The following is an 18,646-nucleotide window of genomic DNA, read 5'->3' on the forward strand; positions in this document are numbered from 1 at the left end:
ACAAGCATAAAGTCTCAGAGTTGATGATTCCCAACTGGGTAAGCCAGCCACCACGTCTTCCTTGTAAATTAAGAAAAAGTTCAACCAAGACATTCAGCAAAACTCAAATGCTCCATATCGTGTAGCAAAGAAGTGGTGATCCAAGACCTAAGCTACTTAACTGCCAATAAGCTAAAAATCAAAGCTTTTAATTAAAACCACTTTTAATTTTTTAACACTTTCAACACTTTTTAACGCTTTCAAACACATGAAAACATTACAGATCACACAGTCACTTACTTAAAGTCAAAACTATAAGAATTAACCAAACACGTGAATTGTGTTCTATGCGATCTGTATTACAAATACTCTTAAAAAACACAAGCACATTTCAAAAGATCAGTGTTTAAAAAGACAGTATCTGGCACCAACACAGACAAGTATTTTTCTAAATTTGGTATCTCCCTGTTTAGTGTGCACAGATGAGTTGACAGCTGAGAGCCTTCTACAGGGTGAGACCAATATAATAGAATATTTCTGTTGGAAGGGACATACAAAGACAATCTGGGCACAATGATCCATTTAGATCTGTGCTTTGTCTCCAACCATGGCACCAGGAGATACTGTTTAAGGACAGCGAACAAGTTGGGCTGCTCTTTGTGGTGTGATCCTCCTTGTGCTTCCCCATGTTCACAGCTACTGGATTATGGAAGAAATACTAATAATCCCATTTTTTGGCTTTACCATGCAACATTACAATGCTCACACTGAATATCTAAGACAAAGACAGATACCCATCCAGATTTTGTAACCACAGACTACTGAGAAAATTGAGTAGTGCAACAAAATCTGAACCAAGAAAAGATTTACCGTGGAACCAGTAGGAGATTTGGGGAGTCTGAGACACAAACATATTTTCTACTACAGTGTTGAAAAGATGAAAATATAATGTGAAAGATCTTTCTCAAAAAAACATGGCAGAGTATTTTATCTTAAAGGAAAAAAACAGAGATGGCATCACATTTTGAAGTAGATAGATGGAGAATTGATGATAACGAACACATGATATGCTTCCGGAATTGCTTACTCTTTTACTGTGAAGAGATCTTTCGTACTTCTAGCAGATACCCATGGGGTTTATCTCTGTTTCCACACATGAACAATGCTTGCATAATTTGACATGCCAGTGAAGTCTCAAACTGAATTATAGCATGTTTTGTAAAAGTAATAAAATCCCAGTGGCAACAAATAGGACAAATGAGTTTCAGCTAGGTTGTTTTTTTTTTTTTTAAATGTGATATATAAATTACTATAAAAATTACTGTATATGCAAATTACTCAATCAATATTTGGTATGCTTTAACAGTTAAAATATGTCTCAGAGACAATTCCAAGAAAGACAGACTTACTTTCTTTTTAGAGTCACTCTCAAAATAACAAACTAATTACTGACAGGAAGTAAATACTCAAGTGTACATTTAATAATATACTGTGAATGAGCAACCAGGCCTTGAACAGTTCTAAATTTAAGCATAGTTACTGAAGACAGTTTATGACTTGTCTCAACCACCACCACCACAGCAACAGTCAAATTCTGAATGAAGTAATGTTAAATTTTGTCAGCATGACAGTGAGAAACTTCACTGACAGTCACCTAATTTTTCAACACTGTAACACTTCCCTTCAGCAAATAAAGCCATTATTCCAGCATTAGTAGTCTTCCTGGATTCCAGCAACAACTCTGAAAAAAGTACTTCTCATAGCCAATCTACATTTAATTTAAAAATTGCAATCTGGCCATACCACAGATCAAAGGTCCTGTGTGTCTTCTGTGTCTGACAATGACCAAAATCAAATGAGCAGGGAAGAACAGAGCACATATACAGCAATACTTTCCAGGATGTTCTCCTACCCTTGTAACAACTGGAACCTTCTGTTATATATTGCCATGAAATGTACCCAAGACAGTGACTTAATCTTAAAATAACGATGGATCTACACGCATCAGTTGGAACTTATGGCTTCATAGTATCAACTGCAAGGTAGGCAACTAATAAGCCACAAACCAGAAGCACGTCTGGCCCCCAGATAAATTCAGAACAGGTAAGCACAGCACACATCCGGCCCCTCCAGAAGGAAGAATATGGAAGGTGCACAGTATGCATAGAGCATCCCACTCACTCTTGATCTGTCAACTCCCTTGCTCCTAAATCTGCATGGGCTCCAAATCACTTAGCATGGCTTACATTTTGCAGACCCTTTCTAGAGACATTAAGAATATTGCAAAATCAGAAAAGGAAGAAGACTTGGATTCAGGAGATAAATCCTCAAATACAAGGCTTCTGTACTGATTTAAAAGCAATTTTATAGCAGGTGATCAATTTGTTAGACACTCCATCTCAGTTTCTGAATGTGAGGCTTATAGTAGTTATATTCCATTAAAACAATGAAATAAATCATTCTTAATCCCTCCATCCACACCTTAAATAAAAATTAGACTGTTAAGCAATTGACATTTCTGTTATTGTAGGATCTACTCCTGGAACATACAAGGCCATGAAACATAAAACACATGCTTAACCTACCATTTGTTTACACTAACCACATATTCAGAATATGATCTGCATATGGATATGCATGGTATGGAAGATGAATTAGCTGAATTAATGCTTCCATAGAGGTATTGCCACCAATAAACATCCAAAGTGGTAATCTAAAGCTATCCTGATCATTTTAAAACTGGTCTGAAATATTAGTCCACTCAAGGCAAATTAAGCTGCTTATTTTCGGGAAGTCTTTTCTGCAAAACACAGTTTACGTACCTTAACAAATTTTGCACAAGAAATTATCCTTAGTGCACCTCTCTTTATGTCAGCAGCTACTACTTCTGATTTTCACTTCCTGTAATACACTTGTTTTTTCTGGGATGTCTGTGAAAGAGAAACAGATCAAACTTTTTTATTATTATTTCAGCATTTTAAAATACATTGCAAAACTTAAGTAAGTTGCTTTGCATTTTCAGATTATTACCAGAAGGCAGATTTTTTTTAAAAAGAGACAGAGTTCAAGAAAACCAAAAGAGCAGACTACTCAAAAGACTGCAAGTAAGTAGTATGCTATCACTTCATACACACAATTTTGAGGGAAGGAATAATTTTGCCTCTACACATGTAGCCAAAGATTTTAAGTTCTTGGAATTTCTTATGATACAGTGTACTGTAGCTGGAAAATTAGATAATTTCATTTGTTTCTGAACTTTGCCCTTGATAAAACAAAAAGGAAACCCATTAAGAGGGAAAACAAAAGCATGCAAGACCAAAATTAATTATATGAAAGACAAACTTAGTAGCAGTATTCTCACTAGACTGTAAGAAAACAAGCGGGAACATGAGAAAGGGACCAATCAAGACACAGAGATTTCTTACATGACTAATTACTTCAATGTCTAGAATAGTATGCGGTCAGAAAGTTAAGATGGCTGCAGCACTACAATTTCAAACCGTTAATTCTGGACTGCAGTCTAGGTGTAGCAAACTGCAACAGAAAGCTGGATCTTTCAGGTTTTATATTAAGAAAGAAGTATATAAAATATAAAAAATAACAAGAAACAGGTTTTTCATATAGCTTACAAGTGCAAGGTATACTACATAAGCTACATCCGGATCAACATTAAATGTTCACTCACAATCTCATACCAGAATGTCTCATCTAAAGTTAAATCTTAGATTCAATATTAGTTTAGCAATTCAATATCAATTCAATATTAGTTTAGCAATGCCCTTGTTAGAAAAGACACATTAAGCAAAACTGACAGACATAGTGTGTAAGCGTAAAAGAGAAGTGTTTTCAAGATCTCCACTATTTAAAACAAAGCACTAATCATGGACACATTTACAAAATCTTAGAAAGGAATAGTTTTAGTTCATATTCAAGCAGACATTATTTAGAATTCCTTTCTGGTTATTTAGTGACATTCTAGAACGTGCTGCCTAATATAAAACTTCCATTCTCCATGATGAAAAATAGAAAAGACTGTAAGTGATGCTTACATTCAGTCACTGCAAAGAAAGAGCAGCTATGCAAGCAGATATGAAAGGAGAAGAACAAACACACCACATTCTTAATAATAGATACAAAAATACTTGTGGCAAAGTTGCAAAGCCCAAGAGAAAGTCTTCACCAGCAAAAAAAAATAAAAACAAAAGCAAAACATTATAGTAAATTTGGCTCCAATCCTCCCATCACAAATACAAACCAGCTGGGAACACCAGAATATCACTGAACAGGAACACATTTTTAACCCTTTTCCTGGTTCAAATAGGACTCATGAAAGTAAAACACATGCTACCACCAGCACCTGGGCACATTCAGATTTCAAGCCGATGTTAAAGAATTGCATGTGGTAAGATGAACTCCTTATGAAAATTCCCTTTATTAAATGAAACAACATATTGGAGCCACTTAAACACAGACAAACTGTATCTTCTGCTCTCTGCACACAGACAAAAAGCACACCTTTTTTTTAAAAGAAATAATCTATCACATGTGTTATGATGGAGAATTTTGTTTGTCAATATAAAAATAAAATGCAAACCAAACTTTTCTTCAGAATTCCAATTACTACTGACTTTTTATCTACGTACATATTTTCATCTGCACACCGGTCATTAGTAGAATTTAAAACTGGTAATACAAGTCCAACACCGGTCTAATTGATAGACTTATACTAGCTAGTACATGGAAGTATAATAAAAGTTTGCCAGTGAACTACACAGCCATCTGTAAGAGAGAAATAAAATGTTACAAAATTCTCATTGCTATTTCTGAGATCAAACATAGCAGAATCTGAGTTACAGACAGCTTGCTACCTCAATGCAATAAACTACTAGATAATGAAGACATAAAAGAAAAAATTAAAATAAGATAGAGAAGAAAACCTAGATGATCTGTTTTCTGAAATTACTGCCAAGCCAGTCAAAGCCAGTCCCACACCAGATCCTCTTTAGACTGGAGATATATAACGTATTGTCTCAAAATGAAGCATCAGAGGAGCATTTAAAAGTATCAAATTAATAGTAAGAATTCACCAGAGCCAGATACTATTCAGCTGAAGTGTTAAAGCATCAAATATGAAATTGTCAAACTATTAATTCTGCAAAAATTTAGGCTTAAGGTGACCTAAGTAAAGAGGTCTGGAAAGTGGAAAATATATCAATTTTTTCCCAATCTTGACAAGGTAATCAGGAGAAGCACAACAAAGACAGCCTGACTTCCATACTGGGGAAGGTGGTTAAAACCATACAGAAGAACTTGTAGCCTGAAACAATAGGGAGAAAAAAAACAGCACAGCTTTTGTAGAGAAAAGTCACGCTTCACAACTTCATGAGTTCTTTGAAAGAATCAAGGATAGTGTGGATACTGTTGGAACCAGTAGTGAACAAGACTTCTAAAAAGTTTCCCCTGATATATCTCATAGGAAGCCGTTACAAAATTGAAGACCTTGCTGGGTAAGATTTAAGAGATAAAGATTCACAGGGGAGACAGAAGTCTCATGAGAATCTGTGCCAGGACTTGGGCATATCTATCATTTCAGATATCATCTGTGTTTAAATTTGCAAATTATACAAAATTATTATAAGCAACCCAAACTGACACATCATTAAAAAATTTGCAGAAGAACCCCAGAATACTGAGCAACAAGCATAAAACAGATGAAGTCACATATTAGTAAATGCAATGTAACAGACTGGGAGAGAGAACTCTACATTATTTAATGCCACTACCAGAAAAAAGGTCTGGTAGTCTCTGAACATGTATCTTCAAAAACTTTTGTTTAGTGCTTTGAAGTGGTCAGGTTAGGAACCATCCAGAATATCAGATCTTTTTTTAATGAAAGAAAGAGAGAACATAACATATTCTTACACTGCTGATACATTTGTGGTGTTCCTATACCTTCAAATTATTCTATCTCATGAAGAACGTAAAGCACAAAAAAAGTATAGGTAATACTGATCAGAGTATGGAGCAGCTTCTGTACAAGAAAGTAGAGAGAATTTTTTAGCTCACAAAATAGTTAAGTATGATGGGCTGCCAGATCAAAGTACAAAAAAAAATAATCATGATAGTACAAAGTGACATGGTATGTCAGATGTCTGAAGTGTTTCCCAGAAGAACATGGCAACATCAAACGAAATTTTAAAAAGTTGCTCCTAAGTACTTCTTTGCCTAGTAAATAACTGAGAGAATTCAATGGCTAAAGACATTTTTGAGACCAAGAAACAAACAGGTTCAAAAATTATTATAAAAATTCATGGAAAAAAACAGATCTGTTGAACAACAGAACTTCCATCTCAAGGTGTCTCTAAACTGCAGAAGCAGGGTGGGAACTATTATTCTACGTTTGTGCCAACAGTCCCTTCCTACCTGACAGTAGCAAGTACTGAGCTACGTGACTTCACTTGATCACATACATACATCTCACTCTCACTCTTACCCCTGCAGCTGTGTGAAGAACAGTTTTCCCTAGCAGCTGTCGCAGCTGTGATCTTATTAAAAATACATGCAAATAAGAAGCAGTAAGCTTATGAAAGAATAGGACTTACACTTGCCAATACTACAAAAACAAAAAACCAAGCAAAAACTAAACCAGATAAAAGCCCAGAAAACAACCCTCAGACCCTCTGCCTAGAATTACAAGATACACTTCCTTTTTTGGATATACAGTTTTCATTTACCTGTTGGAATTCTTTTCACACATGCAAATGGTAGTAACAGAGATGATTGAAGTAAGTCACTTACACTCATGTAGGTGTAAGGCCTATAATCTAAAGACACCATCTAATTATTTTCCCTTCCACCAAAGAACCCCATATGCTTACCTATGGCATAAAAATTTTTGCCAAGACTCGGTCTTCTCTCTGATCTAGCATTCCTTTGCCCTTAGCACATGGAAAAAATTTCTCAATGACCAAATCTCACCTTCCCCTTGGCATGACCAAGGAATAGAGAAGAGACTACCTTTTTCTTTGCAACCTGAATATCCTATTCTTTGACCAACCTATTCTAATTCTTTAAATCTTTCATTTGAAATAATTCTCTAGACCACTGTTATCCTCTTAACACACTCCAATTGGTCCCCAACTCACTTAAAGTTCAGAACCTAAAACAGTGGGGAACTGTAGGACCCACCAATGTGAGAAGAACAGAGAGATTACTCCAAATTACTTTTGAGCTCCTGCCCGAATGCTTTAACCTCTTCCCAACAGCATGATACTGTGTCCTTCTTAGTTTGTGATCCAAAAATTCCAGGTCCCTTTCCACAGAACTACACCTTACCCTGTTTCTTCCTCCATCACGTTCCCATTCAGTCCAGTCTACAGACAGTATGTTGCTTTTGTGCTCACTGACACCCTGCTTTGTTCCAGATGATGTCTTCCATTTGCCAAGATTATTCCAAATAGTAATCTCATTCTCCACCACACCTGCAGTGGTTCTCAGCTCCACATGGCCTGAAAGCTTCCTCAGTATGCCCTTTATTTTATTGTCTCAGGCATCCTGTAAAAAATGTGCAATGGGAAGATCTGCACTTGGTAGTAAACCATGTGGTAAGTGTTCCTTAGGTGCAGTTACTCAACCAGTTTTGCTTCCATCCTGTAGAAGTTCCTACCTCCCAGTCACAGGTAAATAGCAAGGCAGGTGCTGGAGACTGAATCTCACCAGGAGAAAAGTAAAAGAACGTGAAGGTAGCTACAGGGTAGCAGAGCCCTGATCTGTAGCAGAGAAGGCTGTGCTACAGAGCAGAGCTAGACTGGCTACCACAAGTCACACTGTCACTGTGCCTCAAGACTCAGTGCTGTGTTCTTGTTATCTCTGAAAAAGGCAGTGCCGCATACAAAATAGCAGACAAACACACATCTTGCTTTCAAAGGGTAAATTCACCTAGTTTCTTGTTACCTTCCACGTGCTTAGAAGAAAGCTTTCCTTCCTGTATTTTTCCAGGAATTAAACTTTCCTTAAATTAAGTTCCAGTCTGCAAGGAAAGCCAAAGAAAAGCACGTCCTCAATAGAGAATACCTGGCCAAAGAATTTTCACTGAACTCTCAATTCTGCTGTGTTGCAACATTTGTCTCCACAGTAGATCTTAACATAAAAATGGATTGAGCAGAATGAGGCTGATAAAAATAATTCTCATGTGGCAGGCACTTGTGCTCCGGTATCTCCAACGCTGTTAAAAGTTCTACTGGCTAAAGGACAGGACTATTCTAGAATTACAAAAAAAAAAAAAAATATGTAATGCTAAAATGACTGAAAATTAGCCACAAATTGAAAAAAACTAAATACACATATCAGTGACTCAGGTTTGTTTAAAGTGTATATTATATAGCGCATTAAAGAACTTTTGAACAAACGAGCAACAAGACAAAGTATTGCATTTTCAAGAGATTTCTTGGTTTAGGTGAACAGTGAAGACAGAAACAACTGCTAGGAAAAGTGGCAGCAAGAGTCAACACTGAAATTAAAAAGTAGCTGTAGTAATCTTGTTGACTAATGAGTTAGTCTGTGCACACTTACATCCTCACTGATTTCTTTCATTCAATTAGATGCCAACATCTCCAGTTCAAAGGTAGGAAGCAGTCTTCCTTAGTTGGAAAAAACCCCAAACCTCTGAAGGTAACATTTAATATCTTGATATCCATCTGCCTTGAGATAAATGCATGGCAAGTCATAATGAACACACACACAACACCCCCCCCCCCCAAAAAAAAAATCCAGGTGCAAACACTCAATCCCAAGGCCACCTACTGAAGTATCTCTTTGAGGAAGACAGAGGAGAGAATACTGACACAGTACTGAGGGTCTCTCATCATCATAAAACACCACATACTACTCCTTGGAAAGGTTTTGGGTCCCAAAACTCTTCTAGCTACTGACTGTGACCATTCCAACTTAGAAATCCAGAATACTACTAGGAGCTTCTTCCAGGAGCACTGTATTACCTCTTGAATTCTAAGGACAGCCATAGACAAACAGAAATCCACAGGATGTGAAACACTTCTAAAAGTCTAGAGGCAGTTTAATTTCTTTCTATGGCCCAACATCAGCCAGAATTTCTAGCTGCAGCCAAACAGTAAGATTAAAAATCTGCCTTTAGGCTGTAATATATGACTATACTGGTCTCCTCAGGAGAAACATAATCTAGTTCCAAGTATTTACAGCTCTGAAAAGAAATTCAAAGAAGAATCAGGGTGTTGCTTCTTCTTTCCTTCTTCACTAAACTAATTATATCCTTCTGGTTCATTAAACCCTACCTAGTTAACTCACTTCTTGAGTTCACTTAATTTCCTTGGCACCATTGTATCACATTTCACGTAGTTCGATTACACAGGATTCTGTACAGAAAACCAGCTCACAAGGAACACAGGTCCAGGAGGAAGAGAGCCCTGTCCCTTCCCAACAGCTGATATTCCAGAATGTTTCATTGTGGGAAACAGAACATACCCTGTGCTTCAGTGAAAGGTGTTACCTCAAGTCTTTGTTTGCTGTTTCTCAGGCTGAATGACCTTTCCTTTGCACGCTTCATCTCCTAAAAGATACTGAGGTAACTCTCTTAAACGGGATACAGTTACTCTCACTATGAAGGTAGAGTCACAGAAAGACAGATTACTGAACTACGCATTTGCACCTTCTTAAATACTTGAAGTGCATAATAAATTTTAATACATACATTTTACAAACATATACCAGAGCTAACTTTTCAAGATACAGAAACCTACCTTAATTTTTTAGATCTATCATCAGCCTTCCCACTTACAAAGAACACTCCTTCTGAAGGGTATTATTCTCATTTGAAAATGTATAAATTGATCAAGCTTTAGTTAATGGAGATTATAACAAACAGTTAGAAGCTGTGGATGTTTAGCCTCTCAGGTGTCTGGCAAAATGGCACTGAAGTACACATGAGCAAAAAAAAAATGTATTTTTGGATTCTTCACGTGGAGTTATTTGCATACATAAGATTCAGCCTAACTGATCTTTATTGCAACATATTATTTTTTATCCCCAATCTTTCACTCTGCCTATAGGAAGTATTCTTTCCAGAAATGGTACCAAGCAGTTAACTTCTCATTTACGAGGCCAATGTTCTTCAGGTTGCAGCACCATTCATGGATACTCTTCAGAAAAAAAAAATTTAGGGATGATAATAAAGTTTGTATTGTAGGCAAGGGTTATTTAGGTCCTGCAGAATTCTTGCCTTACTGTACTCTGAGACAGTTGAAGTGAATTTGACTGACTGCATCTTTAAACCTGAAATCCCAGTTTAATCTGAGAAAAATTCTGTAGAGGCACACAAGCCACACTATAATAATAGTCAAATGTTAACAACCACCTGCTTAATCACTGCTTTGGAAGTGGCAGCTCCCACCCACTGAAAGCAGACTAACCATATCCATACTGCAAATCCCTGCATCTTCACTGGGCTCCCCAAGTCTGGCTGGGGGGGCTTTAGTGATGAAATACTACAGCTCAAGAGATCACCATGTCACAGCCCATCAGAATGATGTTTCAGCAGCATGATACACAGGGGACACAGTTTATGGAAACAAGAAGCCTCAAGTTTGAGGACACAAGGCATACAAGGGATAGGATGCCTCTGGAAGACTGGTCTGCATAGGACACAAATCTGCTGCAGTATGTATCCATACTGTGGCTGGAGCAGAGCCTGGAGGAAACAATCCCCGTCAGTTGTGGGCAGGTTTCCTTTCAGAGGGTACCAGCTGGTCCCAGGAGAACAGAGTTAGAAAGCATGCAGCACACAAAACTAAGAGGCCATGGAGGAAGACAAGGATTGAATCAAACTGAGATTTTGACCTCAATAAAGATGTAATTACCTCCTCATATAAAAAAAGAATCATTTAGATAACTTGATCTAGAAGCCAATTAAATTTGTTAAAATAGTAGCTTCAAATTTACTTTACATATTTACCGATGAGAGATTTCCCACTCCAATTTCAATATTCACCTAATCCAAAAGGCAGAACTTGGTATTAAAGGCTTTCCTCTATCTTCCTTACAGACCTTTAACTCCTTACAACTCTCTGCTTTTTTGGCTGTGCACTTCAACTGCTAACATTTTTCTGTATTTGGTGAATCAGGCACCTCCTTTTACCTGGTGAACTTCAGTTATCACATCTGCTGAACTAGTAAAGAACCATCTTATGGAAATTACGGAAAATATATTCTCCTTGGGAGAAAATATACCATTCACAGCATCAACATACAACAAATATAATCATAGCAACAATAAACAAGTGTGTGTTTTTCTGATTCCATGCTTTATAACTTTCAATCAGTAAAAAGGTTCTCCAAAGTTGTACAAATTTCCTTAAAATTGGCTACAAAAGCAATTCTCACAACATTTTGCGGAAGGGATAGCACAATTGTTTTAAAATACCATTATTTACAATGTTTCAGCTGTCATATTTTAAAACTTAGCCACTTCACTTATCTGCACCCCTTATCTGGAATTCTTGAAACTTGCTTGGGATACAGATACTGTGGGGTACCATTTTACATTCATGAACATTTCAAAGCAGAAGCCACAACTAGGAAGTCAGATGCTATCTGAAAGAAACCCAAAACATTAAAGAAATCTTTAACATAATTCACAAAAGCAGTATTTTAACAGACACAGTGGCAGTACACCACACTAAACAGATTTTTAAAAACTTAAGACAATTTAACAGCATACAGGACAAGCTTTAGACATTCAAACATTAAGGTTTATCCTAAGACTCTACTCTTATTTGTTTACCAAGGGTGAATTTCATGATTTACTAGCCCAGAAGCTAACAACCTCCACCAGCTGAGACATTATTAATGTTAGTTGTCTGAGTATTACAGCACCAAACATTCAATAAAATTACTCCTGCCTTTATTAAATAACCATTAAATCTATGCCCTTTCCCACTCCAGTCTGTTTTGTACTGAAAAAAAAACCACATTCTGCCATTCTCAGTTCAAACAGCAAGCATTATAAACCTCATGATGAATTCTGTAAATTACCATATGCTATCAATGTATGGAATAAGATTTTCCAATTTTTCTAAAGCAAAAAGTTGGGCATAAACAGAGCTAGAGAAAAACAGCAAAGCTGACAATAAGAGATTCACAAATTGAGGATGAAAACCTAAATGCCACTCTTTGGAATATACATTAGGTGATCATGTAATTACTTCCACAGTGCTTTAGTCCATAAATGCCTGACTCATTTATTACAGAGGATGGAGTGCTCTGGGGATGGTTCAGCATTCTGTCAGAGGGCTCATTGTCACAACTCTGTCACACTCATTGCTGTCATTGTATGTCTCCCAGTTTCTAAACAGGCAACCTCAGGGAACAAAACGCTCATGATTAATGTACTTTATTGCTATTCTGAATTCTATTTCTGCATAATATGCAACAATTCACAAACTTTTCACAGGTCGCCCCTACTTAAAAGGTAATTGATTTTTTATTAGGTCTTAAATACGGTATTTTATTTTGATGCTTAAGCTTGATTTCTTAATGTCTCAGCTCCTCATGATAAAATAAATAGCTTCCAAAACAATACTATGAAAAAAAGGTTGTGAGACTCTAAGATCAAATGATGACAACTACAAGAGAGCTTGCAAAAGGACGGTCTTCACACCAAGATTTGAATACCATATAGAAAAATGCTTAATACATAATAAACTATTAAGTAGTTATTTTCATTATGTATTTTCATTACTAGCACTTAATAAGACAGGGTTCCAAATGGACTACAGTATTGTGCAAACAATATTGTAAAGCATACCCAGAGGGCAGATTAAGAGTAGACATGCAATGTTTTTATTTCTCCCTTAACAGTTGAAAGTTTCATGTGATCATCTTAACAGAGAGCTGTATCAGAGAAACATCTCATAGTATGCAACTACTGCTGCCCAAGTCCACATTCACCCTATCAACAACATAAGGGCAAGATTTGGCCCAAGTAGTAACTCTCCCCCCAGCAGAAAGTAAGAGCAACTATATCACAAAGCCTAGCGAAATACCCTCGTTGCTCAAGGTTTGTACCTTGAGTTCATAACATAGACAAGATTAAGCAGCCAGAGCTGTGTTCTAACAAGCTGACTAATACATCGTAAAGATCAGGAATTCTGACAGACCTGTACAACTGGACAGAAAACAAGACACTGAACAGTGCAGTTACGAGTATGGAGAGTTGTCTCTACACACTTCTAGGACACTCATCTGTGTGTCGTGAGCAGGTTAGTAGCAAGATCGAGTTTGGCATTTTCCCTCTAGTGTAGAAAGGCAGCAATGCAAAGGAAGCTGGTGACTAACAGAGCAAATGGTAATCTGAGATCCAAAGTAGAATGATGTTATAAAGTACAATTCACTCAGATTAATAACAGCAGTAAATCTCAATTTATTAGGAATTTATTTTTATCATCATCAGGGAAACACACAGGACTGAAAAAATCCCTATTACTTCAGACTCATTACACTCAAAACCAACCTGAACTCTGCCTTTAAACTTGCAGGAAGAATTAGAAAAGATTACAGTCATGCTCTCAAATATGATTTCATGCTACAAAATCCTCCATCCCATGAAGTTGTCCTAAAAGAAAAAAAAAAAAAAACAACCCAACAAACACAAGAAAAGCCATTTTGGACACACCCTTTTCAGGAACCACTTCCAAAACTTCCTATGCACTGTACACGACCACATATGTAGCTATTAAAAAGAAAGGTAACTATCTTCCTTTAAACCCCAGAAACAAAGCAACAAATTCCACTGATCCACTACTACTAAGTTTCCAAAATAAATCTTCCTGAAGAAATGCTACAGTTACCTAACGCAAATGTTATACAGCAGAAACTTGCTGCTTATTAGCTCAATATTTTAAACCCTTTAACTCCCTAATAAAATGAATACTCAACAATTCCAAGACTACTGTATAATAAACCTCGCCACTAAGTTTTCAAAATCCATTTTTATAAGGCAAATACATCAACACTAATTAAGACAGTACTAAGTGGACAGTTTTATCTTAAAATGGGAGCATATACGCAATTTACTTCCTGCTGGAATGAACTTAGGCTTTCCTCTCTTCTCTTGCTGCTTTTCCTCCCCCCTCAAGCAAAAGAACCCCCTTTCCTTTTCCTAGACCCACTTCCCACACACTGCAAAAAAAATCCTCCCTGTGAAGGGATGACCTCATGCTGCTAGCCCATCCCCTTGTATGGAGCAACTCCGGGCTTGCTGCCAGCTTTCTCCGCCTTCAGGCTGACATGGCAACATACCTTCCTTCACCCTGCCGCTTCCCAGCTGAAAGCAGATCGGGACGCGGCAGCAAGCGGAGGGGGCAAGCCGGGCCAGGAAGATGGGGTCTCCGCATGGACAAGGAACAGACGGCCAGGCGCCGGCCCTGGACTCGCGTCTGGCATAAGCCTACTTCGTATCACCAAAGCACCTCTTCTCTCCATTGCGTGAAGAACTAAACTGAACTCTGGACATTCTTAAGTATGGAAATACATCCTATGTTACCTAACTGCAGTGCAACCCCACGTAGCTGAACCTTGCTTCCCCGTGTTAAACCTCTTTATGTTACCTCTCTAGCTCTCTTCACAAAGACCCATTTTATCATCCTGTGTATCACTCTACTTTAAAACCCTTCCACCTCTTCTTCAGTCTGTCTTTACTTTCAAATACCTCCTCAGAATGATTTCTACATGATCACTTTATAGACTGGCAATCCAAATACCAACTCAGGAAGAACCCTCCTTTGATAGACTCAGTTGTGACATGAAGTTATAGTTGTAGGAAAGCACAAAAGGATCTTGGTGATAGTTAACAGAGCTTTTCCACAGCTAAAAAGTAACCTTGTACATCCAAGACTTGACCTTCTCCTTCAGAGAAATCTACCCAAAGCTCAATTCTTCTGGGGTTAACATTTCATGTTATTTTAAAGCTGTAACAGTACTGACAATTTGCTTCCACATATTAATAAGAAATTTGTAAAAGAAGAGAACATACCTTTTTCTCACCAACAATAATCATTACTGTAACAACACATATGTCCATCACTTGCAATTTAGTTTGACTGTGAGCAGATTAGAAGTATGAATGCCCCACTTCCTTGAGTCTTCCAAAGACTAGCACATGTGTAATATACTGTATCAGTCATCTATTTATTATAATTAGTAGGTACAATTAACTAAAAATAATACCCAGCAAATTCTTCTGATCAAAAAGTTTCAGATGCCACTCAGGTTTTTCTTACAATCCGACTTGTTAAATGAAGCTGCATTAAAATACAGCAGAGCATCGAAGTCACTTTGTGCAGGTTTGTTGCAAAGTGGGGAAAAGTTACATCAACTACTTGGAACCCACTGCTCCTTCCTCACAGGAGATGAGTTGGCTTGTTTGAAAGTATAACAAAGTCCTAGGTGTTTACATAGAATGTGTCACTTCCAAGGGTGTACACTCGTGTAAATTCAAACAAAATAGAAACATACTCCAACATGAAAAGGGATGTTTAATGCCCTTCTATATATTTTGTTCTCAAATACCAAATATGTGAACATTTAGCACCCCTCCAGATACCAAAGCATAAAAAGGCATATGAAAAAAGCGTAAAAAGATACATGAAAAAAGCCAGGGCAGTAGAACTAAGAAGGTCCTATCTACATAGGCTCTAAATCAAATGTATAAGTTAAGAAAGTTGCTAACTTGTACAGCGTTGTCACTGGAGGGGAGAGGAGAAAAGAAACTAGAAGTAGGGGCTTTTCACGTATGGGAGTCGGGCGCGGGGCGAGGGACACATCACAGAGTTTCAAGCGCTGGCTGGCACATCCTCCCGTTATTCGCAGCGGTTACAGACCAGCCGGGATGCCGTGGCGCAGCCGGAGCACAGAAGGGGAACTGACATGCCGGGCACTGGCGGGAACTGGCGCCGCAGGAACCGGACCGAGTCAGCCCTTTGGCTCCCCTCGCCCTCTAGCCCGGACCACGGTCAGCCCGGGGACCGGCCCCGCGCCCCTGGCCCGACGGCAGCCCCAAGGGCGGGGATCCGCACCCGCCGCGCTGCCTGCCCCGCCGGGGCGGAGCCGCCGCCGGGCGACAGGCGCCCCTGACGTCTCCCTGCGCCACCGCCGCGGGAGGCGGCCGGATGCCGCCGCCCCTCGGAAGAAAACGCGAGTGGCGCCGGTGCCCGCCCCGCCCCGCCTGCCCGCAGGTAAATCCCCGCGCGGGGCCTACCCGTCCCCCCTGCACTGGCTGCCCGCTGGGCGGGCGGGCGAGCAGGCGGGCAGGACACGGCAAGAGGTGGGGCCGGCCACCTCCCGGCCCGGGGGCCGCTCCCGGGGCGCGGACGCGGGCGGCCGCACGGCCGCGCCGCACACGGTACCCACCTACCTGACAAGCCGAGCCCCCTCCGCCACTGCGGGCGTCACGGCCCCGCTAGCGCCACGTGACCGGCGCGGGCCAGTCAGCGCCAGGGTCCCCGCTCCCTCCCAGCCAATCCGAGCTCTCCCCGCCTCCTGGTGACGCGGTGCAGCTGGCGACCACTCAGCGAGGGCACGCGCGCTGCCGCTGCCGCCTCCCGGCGCGGAGGGACGGCGCGATTGGAAGGGAGCCGTGCCGCTCCGGGGGGGCGGGGCTGCCTCGCCCCGCTCCGCTTCCAGCGCGCGCTGCGTCCGTCTCCCAGCAACGGTTTTCCTCGCAACTTCTCCGTTTAAAAGACACGCCTAGAAATACCTTAGGGTTAGTGGGGAATGGTCACAGAAGGTTAGATTCAAGGTGTAATAACGTAAGGAATATTTACGTAATTACAACACTGCGATACAATGTACACTCGGTTTAAAGTATTCCTATAACTTCTGTGCTGTTTATTACTTGATCAGGGAAATGTAGATGCGAACATAAAAAAAAAAAATGTATGAGACTAAAACATGTCAAATCCTGAGAAAATAACTCCTGGACATCACATCTTATGGGCAGATAGACAAGGAGTCTGATGTTTCATCTTGTCAACTCAGGGTCAGGAACAGGTAACGACAAGCAGAAAAAAAGAAGAAAAAAAGAAAAGGGAAAAGAAGGGGGAAAAGAGGGAAAAAGGAGAAAAAAGAAAACAAGAAACAAGAGCTATTATTGTGACACTAATTTGAGAGGTTTAGGGAAACTTCACGAATATTAAAGTGTTGTACATTATCTTTTGTGACAGATTGTGTTGCAAATTAAAAATTCAATTTAATTAAGTAATAATAACAAAGTCTGATGCATTTCATACATACAGAAGGGCATAAGAATTCCATAACAGGTTAGATTAGAGTTGCAGACAAATACCCTTTCTCAAGAGGTTGCCAGTTGCTGGTATTTAGGAAGGAGTCTGAAAACCAGGATGTGGTCAGAGCAATCATACTCCAATCCACAAAGTGTTTAAAAAGCACTAGTGAAACTTTGCTGTGTGCAGTTTTCTACCTTTGTTTAAGCCATTTATGCCTTTTTCTTCCAAAACATCTTACAGAAATAATTTCCTTTATTTACCTGTTTATCAAATGAGAAAGTATTATATTCTTTTGTACCTCATCCATATGCACCTTGAGGCAAGTTAAGACCTATATACAGTTAGAAGCAAGTTTGCATAATACTACAAAAAACCTATTTAATTGTAGTAGAAAGTGGGTTTTTGAGATGTAATTTACATTTGGATACTTTCAACAATGTTACATTTGGGATAAAAATCTTAATTTAGATGCAAATAATTCAGTATAAGAAATCATCAGTGACAGGGTTTTATGACAAATGCAGGTGCAAATGGCCTGATTCAGTCTTGGTTCAGCTATATTCAAACATAACCTATTTTACTGGGCAGATGTCTAGTCAGTTGAGCTGCCCACATGCCTAAAGAAGATCTTTTATGATTATGTCTATAGTTTGGTAATTTAGCTGGCCTTGAGACCCTTGAACCTGATGAAAACTGGTAGACAATAGTATGAGGGTAGAAAAATCTCTCCTCATTAGTTTTCTGATTAGAATTTTTTAAACTTTACTGAAGAACTTCCTTGACTTTTGAGGATTAAAGGATTCCTTGTTCATTTTTGTGGTAATTTTTTTTTTTCGAAAGCTTTTATATAAGCTTTTAGAGATTTGTTAAATAAAGATGAAAAAAGTTAGGCCTATACTGTAGTCACTGCAATCTAACGTAGGCATATGCAAACTATTTTGAAAATCGAATTGTTAATTTTATTTAGAAAGTGCAATTATTAATTGAATATAAAAAGCTTTAAAAGTATGTTAGCACTTGCAATTGAAAGCCAAACTAACAACTTTATTTCTACCATGCTGCAGATGCTAATCCTTTTCTCTCTTCCCTACCCCAGTCATCCAGTTCTGCACACATTCCTCCACTCAGCCCCATACATGATTTCCTCTGCCCCATTCCTACCTGACTTGACCCAGAGCCCATTAACTCCAGAAGATACTGAGTCCTAAAAGTATCCAAATGAGACAAAAAGGATCGGGAAATTGAATATGCTTTTTTGTCAGCACGTACTGTCAATCCCTGGACATACTTTCTTCCAGCCTCTCCCCTTTGCTCCTATATATTAAATCCTACACATTAAATTTATAGCTTCATGC

The 18,646-nt window shown here is 38.9% G+C and overlaps 1 protein-coding gene across 11 annotated transcripts in view; it reads right to left on the reverse strand.

Moving 5' to 3' along the window:
* FER (FER tyrosine kinase) overlaps positions 1-16,487 on the reverse strand; it is a 209,616-nt gene extending 193,129 nt beyond the window's left edge. For 10 of the 11 annotated variants that reach the window (XR_012621782.1, XR_012621783.1, XR_012621784.1 and 7 more), the window contains exons 1-2: positions 16,421-16,487; positions 2,802-2,909 (exon numbers count right to left, since the gene is read on the reverse strand). The gene's annotated coding sequence lies outside the window, so the exon portion shown is untranslated. Of the gene's footprint in view, positions 1-2,801; positions 2,910-13,519; positions 13,622-16,420 lie in introns of all 11 variants that reach the window. The other variant, XM_074813539.1, reaches the window with a different exon arrangement.
* Positions 16,488-18,646: the final 2,159 nt, after the last annotated feature.

This window comes from Strix aluco, chromosome Z (assembly GCF_031877795.1).
Source record: "Strix aluco isolate bStrAlu1 chromosome Z, bStrAlu1.hap1, whole genome shotgun sequence".
NCBI classification, from domain to species: Eukaryota; Metazoa; Chordata; class Aves; order Strigiformes; family Strigidae; genus Strix; species Strix aluco.